Below are 13,832 nucleotides of genomic sequence, written 5' to 3' on the forward strand. Positions count from 1 at the left end.
ACATTTTCCTTTAATTCACTTTTCATAGGCTTCACTCTGTCCTCTATTTTTTGACTATACTCAACCATTTCTGTGAGCATCCTGTTTACCAGTGTTTTGAACTGTGCATCTGACAGACTGGCTATCTTTTCATCACTTATTTGTATATTTTCTGGAGCTTTGATATGTTCTTTCATTTGGGCCATAATTTTTTGTCTCAGTGGGTCTGTTAGGTAGTAAGAGGTGGTGCCTTAGGTATTCAACAGGGCAGGGCAACCCACATCACTGTGCTGTGGTGCTATATGTGGGGGAGGGGTCCAAAAGTGTTCTGAACCAGCTTTTAGCCCCTTCCTCCTCTACTCACAAGCAAACTGGGCCCTTCTGGTGCTGATTCACAGGTGGGTGGGTTTGTGTACATTTTAGGACCCTGTGGGTCTCTCCAACGAACTCCCCTGTGAGGCTGGGAGTTTCTCCTGCCACCACAACCCCCACAAGCTTTTTCAGTCAGAGATTTTACATGTTTATTTCCCTGTGCTGGAACCCTAGGTTGCGAGGTCTGTCTTGCTCCCCAGTTCTTTCTCCTAGTTTATCCACATTCAAATGTGGGACTACCTGCTCTGCCAGCCACCACCTTGCCCAGTCCATGAGCCACCACCTTACCTGCATTGGTTGGTCCTCCAGCCTCTGCCTTGCTGGGAATCCTTTCCACCCCCTCTGTCCATCTCTGCCCCTCCTACCATTCTGGATGAATATTTCTTCTTTAACTCCTTGGTTGTTGGACTTCCATACAGTTCAATTTTCTGGCAGTTCTGGTTGTTGTTTGTTTTTTAAATTCATTGTTGTCCTTCTTTTGGTTGTGTGAGTAGATACAGTGCATCTACCTATGCCTCCATCTTGGTTGGAAGTCTCTCGGAAACTGTTTTTTAAAGTTATATAAAGAGACAATAAAATCTCAGTAGGTAAATTGAAATTATAAAATTTTCAAATAATCCAAAGAAAGCAATAAAGAGAAAACAGAGAAACAAAATGGAAGGAATAAAAAGAAAACAGATAATAAAATGGTAGACCTAATTCCAAACATATCAATAATTTATTAACTATAAATAGTTCAAGAAGACAAACTAACAGACAGAGGTTGTTAGAATGGTATGAAACAGAAGATAATAAATATGAACAGTAAAATGACAACAAACTCACAACTATCTATAACCAAACCTAAAACAAAAATATAAACAAAAACATAAGCAAACAACTAGAAGAGGAACAGAATCACAAAAACGGAGATCACATGGAGGGTTATCAGCGGGAATGGGGAAAGGGGATAATGAGGGAAAAGGTACATGGAATAAGAAGCATAAATGATAGGTACAAAATAGACAGGGGGTTAAGGATAGTATGGGAAATGGAGAAGTCAAAAAACTTATATGACGTATGGACATGAACTAAGTAAGGTGGGGGAATGCTGGTGGGGAATGCTGGTATTATACTGCAGAAGAGAATAAAAGGGAAAAAAATGGGGCAACTGTAATAGCATAATCAATAAAACATTTTAAAAATTAAGAAAGACAACTATAGACTGTCTATTAAAAAACCTATTTTGAATATTATGATGTTGGGACATTAAGTGTAAAAAATGGAAAATGATATACCATGCAAATACTAATCTAAAGAAAACTGAGTGGCTAATCAGTATCAGATACAATAGTCTATATATCAAGAAAGCTATCAACATTTAACAAAGACATTAAATTGCAATGAAAGGGTAAATTGACAAGAAAACATAAAAAATGTCCAAAATATGTATGAACCTAAAATCAGAACTTCAAAATATATAAAGCCAAAACTGATAGAATTAAAACAAAAAAATAAATAGATCTTCAATTTACTTAGAAAATTCAACATTCCTTTCTCAATAACTGATAGAACAAGTAGACAAAAAAAATAATAATAGAGGTACTGGACAGTACTATCAGTTGACTCTAATTGATTTTTATAGAACATCTATCCCAACAAAAACACATTACATATTTTTCTCAAACGTACAAGGAATATTCACCAAGGTAGACAATACCCAGCATTGCCCTGATGCCAAAACCAAAGACAGTGACAGAAAATAAGACTACAGACTCATATCTTTCATAAATGTAAACAGAAGAATAAACAAAATATTAACAAATAAAACCTATAAACATTTAAGAATAATACACTATTACCCGGGGAAATTTGCCTGAGAATTCAAGGCTCATTCAATATTTGAAAGTCAACCAATGTAATCAAACTATATTAACAGACAAAAGAATAAAAACCCATATGATTGTATCAATTGAAGCAGAAAAAGCACTTGACAAAATTCAACATCTCTTCATAACAAAAACTACATAGTTAACTAGAAATGGAAAGGGAACTTCCTTAATCTGATGAAAGGCATCTACAAAACCTACAGCTAACATGAAGATTCATGGGAAATAATGAATGTGTTCCCCATGAGACAGAGAATAAAGCAGGATTGTCCACTGTCACCACTTTTCACCACTTATTAGAAGTCCTAGCCAGTACAATAAGGTAAAGCAACAAACTGAAAAGTAAGAATCTGTTTCTGTTTACCGATGACTTACTTGTATATGTAAAAAACCTCATGGAATTAACAAAAAAGTTCTTAGAACTATATTGTGAGTTTAGCAAGGTTCTAACTTCAATACTCAAAAATCAGTCATTTTTTAATATACTAGCAATGAACAATTGACAGCTAAAATTTTTCAAAACTAGCATTCTTAATAATTCCAAAAAATGAAGTATTTAGGAATAAATCTAACAACTCGAAATACTGATTAAAGAAATCAAAGAAACCTAAATAAATCAGGAGACATACCCATTCCTAGATTGGAAGACTCAATATAGTTAATACGTCACTTTTCCTCAAATTGATGTATAGGTTATATCAAAATCCAAGCAAGGATTTTTGTAGATATAGACAAACTGATTCTAAATTTATATGGAAAGGTAAAGGAAATTGAATAGCCAAAATAATTTCTTTAAAGAAAAAAACAAAATTGTGTGACTTAAACTACCTGATCCTAAGAATTGCTTTAACAATACATTAACCAGTAAATTGTGGTTTTGGCGAAAGGATAGCCACATAGACCAATGAAATAGAACAGAGAATCCAGAATTGTGCCCACGGAGTTAAGATCAATTGATTTGGACAAAGGTGCAAAGTTAATGTATTTGAGAAAAAAGATTTTTTTAACAAATCATGTTGGAAAAATTGGACATTTGTATCTTACAAAAAAAAGAACCTCAACCTGAACTTTACATTATGTCAAAATTAACTCAAAGTAGATTAGAGATATAAATATAACACAAGAACTATAAATTTTTAGAATAAAATATAAGAAAAAATAATTGTGACCTGAAGTTAGGTAAAAAGTTCTTAGAATCAACATGAAAAGCATGATTAATTAAAAAATTGGTAAATAACAATTAATCAAAATTAAGTTTTCCTCTGCAAAAGATACTATTAAGAGAATAAAAAAGGCAAAGTAAAAACTGGAAAAAATACTTATAAATTATATATCCAATAAAATATATTTGTACAGAATACATAAGAAACTCTCAAGACCCAAATAAGGAAATAAACAATTAAAAATAATGAGTGTGATGGAATTATCCTATATTCTGATTGTGGAGATTGGTATATGAATTTATATATGTGCTAAAACTCAGAGAAATGTACATCCCAAAATAGATTCTTATTTTTTAATATATTTATTGATTATGCTATTACAGTTGTCCCATTTCCCCCTTCACTCCATCCTGCTGAGCCCCTCCCTCCCACATTCTCCCCCCTATAGTTCATGTCCATGGGTCATACATGCAAATTCTTTGGTTTCTACATTTCCTATACTATTCTTACCCTCTCCCTGTCTATTTTCTACCTACCATTTATGCTACTTATTCTCTGTACCTTTCCCCCCTCTCTCTCCCTCCCACTCCCTTGTTTATTCCCCTCCATGTGATCTCCATTTCTGTGGTTCTGTTCCTGTTCTAGTTTGCTTAGTTTGTTTTTGTTTTTGTTTTAGGTGTGGTTGTTAATAACTGTGAGTTTGCTGTCATTTTTACTGTTCCTATTTTTTATCTTCTTTTTCTTAGATAAATCCCTTTAACATTTCATATAATAAGGGCTTGGTGATGATGAACTCCTTTAACTTGACCTTATCTGAGAAGCACTTTATCTTCCCTTCCATTCTAAATGATAGTTTTGCTGGGTACAGTAATCTTGGATGTAGGTCCTTGGCTTTCATGACTTCAAATACTTCTTTCTAGCCCCTTCTTGCCTGTAAGGTCTCTTTTGAGAAATTAGCTGACAGTCTTATGGGAACTCCTTTGTAGGTACCTGTGTCCTTTTCTCTTTCTGCTTGTAAGATTCTCTCCTTCTATTTAATCTTGGGTAATGTAATTATGATGTGCCCTGGTGTGTTCCTCCTTGGTTCCAGCTTCTTTGGGACTCTCTGAGCTTCCTGGACTTCCTGGAAGTCTATTTCCTTCCTTAGGGAAGTCCTCCTTCATTATTTGTTCAAATAAGTTTTCAATTTTTTGTTCTTCCTCTTCTCCTTCTGGTACCCCTATAATTTGGATGTTGGAGCATTTAAAGATGTCCTGGAGGTTCTTAAGCCTCTCCTTATTTTTTTGAATTCTTGTTTCTTCATTCTTTTCTGGTTGGATGTTTCTTTCTTCCTTCTGCTCCACACCATTGATTTGAGTTCCAGTTTCCTTCCCATCACTATTGGTTCCCTGTACATTTTCCTTTGTTTCTCATAGCATTGCCTTCATTTCTTCATCTAATTTTGCGACCATACTCAACCAATTCTGTGAGCTTCCTGATTACCAGCATTTTGAACTATGAATCTGATAGGTTGGCTATCTCTTCATCGCTTAGTTGTATTTTTTCTGGAGCTTTGATCTGTTCTTTCATTTGGGCCATTTTTTTTTTTTTTTTGTCTTGGCACACCTGTTACGTAAAGGGGCAGAGCCTTAGGTGTTCACGGGGTGGGTACACTGTGATGCTGTATGTGGGGGAGGGGCCGAGAGGGAGCAATGGTGACTGCTCCATTCTCTGCTGGATTTCAGTCACTCCCTCCACTACACACAATCAAATTGGGTCTCTCTGGTGCTGATTCCCAAGTGGGTGGGCTTGTGCACACTCTAGGCCCCTATGGGTCTCTCCAATGACCTCTCCTGTGAGGCTGGGAGTTTCTCCTGCTGCCACCTCAACCCCCACAGGTGTTTTCAATCAGAGGTTTGAGGCTTTATTTCCCCAAGCTGGAGCCCTGGGTTGTGAAGTCTGTTTTGCTCCTCTGCCATTCCTCCCAGTTTATCTATGCGCAAATGTGGGGCCATAGGGTCTGCTAGCTGTCTCACTGCCTGCCCCATTTTTTCCACAATCCACCACCTCTCTCGGTCCCGCCCGCATTGCCACGAGTCATCTCTGCCCTGGCTGCCTGTCTCCTCCCCTCCTACCGGTCTGGATGAATGTTTCTTCTTTATCTCCTTGGTTGTCAGACTTCCATACCATTCAATTTTCTGTCAGTTCTGGTTGTTTTTTGTTTTTAAATTGTTGTCCTTCTTTTGGTTGTGCGAGGAGGCGCAGTGTGTCTACCTATGCCTCCATCTTGGCCGGAAGCTCCGATAATCTTATTTTTTGTTCATTTAAAACATAAAATAAGAAAAGGAATAGTTAAAAAATAAGAATTGGGATTCTAAAAATATAAAATCATTACCAGAGAAAATACATGAAGAGAGATGGAGGTTAACTCATGTTGGTGGTTAAAAGTGTATATACTATGGATACTACAGAGGAATTATAAGTCACATGTGATGACTTAATTGTAATACCTGAGCCCCAATGAAAGAAGAAAAGATTGTAGTCCAAATCTAGAACATTATGCTTACTAATCTCGAGGTTGATATTGGTTGGAAGATTCTAAGTTTTAATAATAAAGTGGACAAAAAATAACCCATTGTGATCTAATCCACAGGCTCTAAGAAAACAGATTTTGCCAAAAGGGTTTAAAGTACAAAAGTGAGGTTCAGAAAAAAAAACATCCAGATGGTAGGTAGAAAACAAGAAAGGTAGAAAGGCACTTTCATGTATTATATTCCTCTACAGGAAAGGAATTTGCCTTTTCTGAATTTTCAGATTTTCTGAATGTTATTTTCCCTTACCTGACTCTAAGTTTCTTCAGTACAGGAGCCAAGGTAGAAGAGCCTTAGAGTTGGTACTCTTGTTAGGAGTAGAGGTGGAGGTGCAGCCCTCCCCATAGGGTACATCTGTAGAAGTTACTTTAAAATATTAGATGTGCTGCATTTCTTCAGATTGTGTGCTTATTTGGGATAAGTAATAGGGAATAACAGATGTGGTGGATCTAACTACACCCTAACCACCCACTGACAGGGCCGATGATACAAAACACGAGGTCTGTCCAGAAAAAGTCCAGTTGCTGTTAACATAATGAGAATGGTTTGCCCAACATCAGTGTGACCTGGCAGCCAAGGAGAGTAGACTGGAATGCACATGCATGAACAATGATAACTTCACTGTTCTAATCAGTGAGGGTGGTAGATGCTGTTGAGTGAGCATGTGTACTGTGTGGCCATCACATTAAAAATAACTGAGTGAGTAGGGCAACAAATCTGCATCATATTTTGTGTTAAGCATAAACATTCCTCTGTGGAAACTATTCAGAGGATTCAGAAGGCCACAGCTATGGGCAACTGGTGATTGGCAGCTTCATCATAACAACGTGCCCACTCATGCATCATGTCTCATGCAGAGTTTCTGGTGAAACATCAAATCACCCAGGTGACTCAGCTTACCTACAGCCCAGATTGGCTCCCTATGTCCCCTGGCTTTTCCCAAAACTAAAATCACCTTTGAAAAGGAAGAGATTTCAGACTGTCTATGATATTCAGGAAAATACAATGGGACAGCTCATGGCAACTGAAGAACTCTCTGAGGTCCCAAGGTGCCTACTTTGAAGAGGACTAAGGTGCCATTTTCCTATGTACAACGTTTCTTGTATCTTGTATTTTCTTCAATAAATGTCTCTATTTTTCATATTAAATGGTTGGATACCTTCTGGACATACCTCATATATAGTTTACGTTTATACCCCCTGCAACACTGAGTATACTGAGTATCTATACTCAGTATAGATACTATACTATACTATACTCAGTATAGATACTATACTGAGTATACTGAGTATACTGACTGCTATACAGTAAGTGCTTAGTTAACACTGTTCAATTGAAATTGAGTAGAATGCTTCCTGCAATTCTAAGTTGTCTCCTAAATTCTCAGAGCAAATCAGGTCATATAAGATAGGGTGCAAAAAATGCTGAGAAAAGGGGACAATCAAGGAATAAGTTTGTCTCTTGTGCTAAACTCTTAGAATAACTCTGGTTCTCAATTAAATATAGATATTGTTTAGGGCGAGCAGAGAAAACTGAATTTTTTATGTCTTTGGAAGAAATTACAACTCTAAAAAAGGAAAAAATCTTAAGAACTTAAGATGTTCTTGGCTGACATTTACTTTTTAGACTCTTTATAGAGAGGAGATCATTTTATTAGTAAACACATTTTATTTTGAAAGTGAATATAGTTGTTTTACTAGAAGTCACACAAAAGTTAACCAGTTATGACCACAACAAGTTAAGAGTTTTGAAACATGAACACAATTGTTAATCAAGTTAAGGTGTCTAATGAGGTATTTAAGTGAACCAAAAAAAATGACCTTTGGTTATGTTCTTGCTTTGCCTAGGTGATTAATTTCTTTTCTTTTTTCTTTTCTTTCTTTTTCTTTTGCTTTACACACCCTGTCATAAACTTTTTTATTTACACTTTATTGTAACTGACTTCATGTCATTTGCTTTGCTTAATAATAATCAGTTAACAGCAGGGCAGGTGTTCTCAAGGATGTGGCCCTTTTATAGAATAAATCCAAACAGTTTTTTTAAAAAATCATCATAAAAAGCATAAAGATAAAACTTTTATTCTAGTGTCTGACAGGGGAAAATATGTATATAAAAAGAAACCAAGGATGGAGATCTGGAATGGTAAAAATTAGTAGTAACCTACCCATTCTAAATTTATTTGTTGCCCTTCTTTTTAATAGTTATATTTGATTAATCATAACTAGTGATGACATCTGCTAGCACCTTAATTTGTACATGGCTTTTTGTTCTATGTTTTTGTATTATGTTTAGATGTAAAAATTATAATTAAAGTTTTGGTTGAATTTCTGTAGAGTTTGGAGTCTGATTGCTAATTTTATGAGATCGTAAAATCATCCACTTGCCTACCCTCTTTGCCAATGAGCAAAATTTTTTGAGCTCCCCTACTCAACTTAGAAATACATTGTCTCCTTTTATTTCTCCTACATACACTTGAATACAAAGTTTCCTCCAAACTATATTTCACTTTCCTTCTTCCAGAAGGAAACTGTCTAGTCCAGTCTCCTTGTCAAGTCTCCTTTCTGGTCATATCAGCTTCTTCAGGGTATCTGAGGACATCCTCAAAAGTTGCCCCCAGGCTTCTCTTGGTGTTTTCTCCCACCAGATTACTGCCATCAAGACTAATCTTTAGATTAAACAAGGAAGATCCTGGGGCATGGTTAAAATTTAATGTGCAATCTGGGAAAACCTATCTAGCCATTAGAAAATTGACTTGGATTAATTTATTAGTTAGTTGGTGTCCTGAAGGTATGATGTTCAGGAGCTAAAAGTAAAGACTTACATTAATTCGATATTGGAACAACAGTGAGGGTTAGGATCAACAGGAAAAACACAAGGGCAGAAAGCGAAGTAGAGACAGACTGAGAGAGACATATATCTGGTGGTGGTCAGTGAAATGGCAGTAGCTGGTCAGGTAGACACCATTAGAGAAGTAACGGAAATACTTACCAACAGAAAGCAAATTCTGCTGGATACAGAATAGAGGCCAGTTGGTCCTCCCTAAGAGTGTTTTTGATGTGAAAAGGCCTCTGTATCCCAAATTCCAACCGTAATAGTCTGAGGACCATTCACTTTATTTTAGTAATAGTTTTTGGCATTTCCTTATTTAAATTCACATATCCTGAGAAAGTGCCTAATATGCCACAGATATTAATTCTATTTTTAAATTAACAAACTAAAAGAAGTTTCACACAAAATAGCCAAATAAGTTAAGATGTTTTTGTATGCAAGGAACAAAAAGTCTCCCTTAAAACGAATAAAGCACTAAAGGGAACTTAGCATCTCACCTAATGGAGAAGCTCTGGGACCAGTGAGGGTTTGGACATGGTTTGATTCAATTTTTCACACTGTTATCCAGACTCTTCATGTTCACTCTACTATTTTCTCAGCTCTGTCCACTAACATGGATTGGCTTTGTTCTCAGCTTGGCTTCCCTAATGCAAAAAATACTGCTTTCAGTAGTCTACAGTGCTACTGCTTGCTCATTTATATTCAGAGGGAGAAAGTGTGTCTCCCCCAATAATAAAACAGTAGTTTGAGCTCCACTCTGATTGGACTAAATTAGAATACATATACACTTACCCTTGAAGCAATCATTACAGTAAGAGAAATGATATTAACTCAAACAACATAAATCTTAAAGCCCATCTTTGTTGCTATGCGAAGAGGTTGAAAGTGGGGGAGACAACCACAGTGTTCACTACGTAGACCTCCTGATGGACTTTAACGGATGGAGAAAGCAGTCCAGAGCTGGTACACTCACTAAGAGTAGGCCCAAGCAAGTTATCTTAGAGGTAAGCCCTGAAAACAGTAGGTAAACACACACACAAATAAACAAATGGGATTACATAAAACTGAAAAGTCTTTGCACAGTAATGGAAACTATCAACAAAGTAAAAAGACAACCCATGGAATGGGAGAACACATTCACCAATACATTTGATAAGGGGTCAATATCCAAAAGTTATAAAGAACTTATAAAACTCAATACCAAAAACAAATAAATGACCTAATTAAAAAATGAATAAAGGACCCAAAGAGACACTTCTCCAAAGAAAACACAGAGATGGACAATAAACAAATGAAAAGATATTAATGTCACTAATCATCAGAGAATTGCAAATTAAAACCATAGTGAGTATCACCTCACACTGATCAGATGGCTATAATCAATAAATCAACAAACAGCAAGTGCTGGTGAGGATGTGGAGAATGAGCAACACTTTTGCACTGCTGATGGGAATGCAGATTGGTGCAGCCACTGTGGAAAGCAGTATGGAGGTACCTCAAAATATTAAAAATGGAACTACCTTATGATCCAGAGATTCCACTTATGGGAATTTATCCAAAGAAACCCAAAATAATATTTTGAAAGAATACAAGCACCCCTATATTCATTGCAGCATCATTTATAATTGCCAAGGTTTGGAGGTAGCCCAAGTGTCTACCAGTAGATGAGTGGATAAAACAACTATGGTACCTTTAAACAATGCAATAGTACTTGGCCATAAAAAAAAAGAAGAAGAAGAAAAAAGGAAAGCCTACCCCTTGTAATGGCATTGATAGACCTGGAGAACATTACGCTAAGTGAAATAAGCCAGTCAGAGAAAGACAAATACCATATGATTTCACTCATGTGGAAATGATGAACAAACTGAACTAACAAGCAAAATAGAGAAAGACTCATAGAGAACAGGTTGACTGCTCCTGGGGGGATTAGAGTGGAGGGATTGAGCAAGAAAAAAAAGGACTCATGGACATAGACAACAGTGTAGTGATTGAGGGGAGTAGAGAGGTAGGTGGAAGTGGAAGAAGGTATAAGGATGGTAAATGGTTATGGAAAAAACTTTAAAAGAAAGAAATAAGGAAGAAAAGAAAGTATAGAGGGGAGGGACTTTGTTTAAAGGAAATATATTAAAATTTGAACATCTGGCTTCTTAGAGGATTCATTGACAGGAATTACAAACAAGTTATTATTGTGTGTTGTTATTATAATTTTGAAGTTATACACAAATATGTCCTCTGTGGATGGTTAAGAGTAAAAATGCTTCCAATATTACTAGTTCACATTTTGCTTCAGAGTCAGAGTCCTTGAAAAGGTGGATTGTTTCCATTTTTGATCATTAATGTCTCCCATGATAGCATACAAAGGAGTGAAACAGAGTCAAAATTATAAAATATAAACATTTAATAATCTTAAGTAGAACTTAGAAAGAGTAACTCTGATGTATCTTTGAAGGGGGCAAGGCCAGAAACAATACCACTAGTTTCCACCAACAGAGGCAGAGTTCCCATGAAACCAATAGCTCTTAAGCTTCAGGGCCCTGCTCTTGCACAGGCACTCTGAGCACTTGTTATTACTGGGACTTGTGAGGAGTTCCCAGTGGGGAAGGAAAGACAGCTTTGCCATCAGGAAGCATTTCTATGTAAACTTTTTTATGAGATACTGCCTAAAGACATCCAAGAAAACAGTAGACTGCATTTCCAAGTGTCCAGTAATTTATTGCAATTTTCAAGTCTTAATTATTTAATTTCTTATCTAACTGTGTATTTATGTTTTTGGAGAGGCACCTTCCAAAACCACCAGGTTTTGTAAACTCAAGTGTGCACAAAGCCCGAACATACCCCAGTCAATGGTAAATTCGTGTAAATGTTGTACAGGTTCACCCAGTTGATAAAGGATAAAAAATTGTCCGAGATAATCAGATTTCTTGTCTTTTATTTATGAAGGATTATTTATTTTGGTATAACTAGAAGATTTTAACATGCTTTTAGCACCCTGGTTGATAAAAATATTAACTGTAAAAGAGTGTTAGCAATCCTATTGATGTTGGTATGACATTATATCTGCAAGAGAGAGAAACTCACTCATTCACATCTGAAAAATGTGTTACCACGTGTGGCAGTTACATGACTCTAGATCGAAAAGTAGGAGAAAACAGTTTTCAAGAACATTATATGATTATTCATCCAGATACTCAAATCTTTACGCTCTTACCATCATCAGAGTTTAGAATCTAAATATTTTGATACAGGGTCTAATATGATTTAGAATTGCTATTTGATTAGGTATTTCAAAATGAGATTGTTATCTATTCACTTATTAGTAGTACTATTATACGAAAGGTTTTTATTTTTATTTATTTACATCTTGTCTTCTGAAAAAGCTTCCTAGTAGTTACTGTATGTTCCTTTAAAATTACTGCTGGCTGGAAAAGTGGGCACACACACACCAGGGTGTGCATCAGGCAGCTTTTACAACACTCGCTGGGTGTGCTATACCTCTGGGGCAGGGAGCCAAAAGTGAAGCTGCCATCATTCAACAGTATAAAATGCCTACTGTGGTGTGTCATCGCAATTATTCCTTTTTATGGCTTTGAAAAAAGGCTCCACCTTCCCTTCAGTAGTTTTAAACATTAACTTTCAGCTTTCAGAAGTACTCAAGATGGCTCACCTCTGTGTCTTCGTGAACAAGATGTGGTTCATGAGAAGCTAACTCCTCTTCCCCTGCCAACGTCATCATCTATTATAAATCCTAACTTCAAAAAGACGCAAGCATTTGTAAGAAAAATCTGTGGAAAAACTTTTCAAGAGTATGGATCTTCTGTTAACCTGGGAAAACAATCTGACAGGAATATTTACAAGTAAATACTTTCTAAAACCTTGGGGTCATCTTGGGGTATTTCCATGACTTATACATCAATGGATTTTATTTATACATTTTTTAAGAGAAACAAAATGTTTCCTAATTGTTGGACTCTTTTTAAAATAAAGCCATTATGTCCACAAACTTAGCATCTAATGGCTGAAGAATAATGAAGGCAAATACTTAAGAGCCTTACTATCAGCAATCAATTATTTGCTAGAAGCTCTTAGAGTTTACAACTTAACACTCATTCGCATATCTTTTTCTTTTCTTTTTTTTGTGATATATTTTATTGGAACTCAAAAGGTTAAATACACAATTTTTGAGCTGTTTTATTTTTTTAATATATTTATTGATTATGCTATTACAGTTGTCCCATTTCCCTCCCCACTCCACTCCATCCTGCCCACCCCCTCCCTCCCATATTCCCCCCCTATAGTTCATGTCCATGGGTCATACTTACAAGTTCTTTGGCTTCTACATTTCCTTACACTATTCTTACCCTACCCCTGTCTATTTTCTACCTATAATCTATGCTACTTATTCTCTGTACCTTTCCCCCCCTCTCCCCTTCCCACTCCCCTATTGACAACCCTCCATGCGATCTCCATCTCTATGGTTCTGTTCCTGTTCTAGTTGTTTGCCTAGTTTGCTCTTGTTTTTGTTTTAGGTGTGGTTGTTAATAACTGTGAGTTTGCTGTCATTTTTACTGTTCATATTCTTTATCTTCTTTTTCTTAGGTAACTCCCTTTAACATTTCATATAATAAGGGCTTGGTGATGATGAACTTCTTTAACTTGACCTTATCTGAGAAGCACTTTATCTTCCATTCTAAATGATAGCTTTGCTGGATACAGTAATCTTGGATGTAGGTCCTTGCCTTTCATGACTTGGAATACTTCTTGCCAGCCCCTTCTTCTTGCCTGTAAGGTCTCTTTGGAGTCATTCTCATATCTTTTTCAATCCAAGTGATAAAAACATGTGCAACAAATTACATTATGAATGGAAGGTACAACCTGGGGTTGAAATTACGAAAGACTTGGTGACACTGCTGGAAATCAGGGAGTGACTGGAGTGGATGAATCCAGGTGGAGACAGCTCAGAACAATTTCACAGAAATGCTACCACTTCTGAAGGGATAAAGAGGCACAAATGGGCAATTACAAAGCAGTCACAGGGATATAAAATACAGAAT

Source organism: Desmodus rotundus, chromosome 4 (assembly GCF_022682495.2).
Source record: "Desmodus rotundus isolate HL8 chromosome 4, HLdesRot8A.1, whole genome shotgun sequence".
NCBI lineage: Eukaryota > Metazoa > Chordata > Mammalia > Chiroptera > Phyllostomidae > Desmodus > Desmodus rotundus.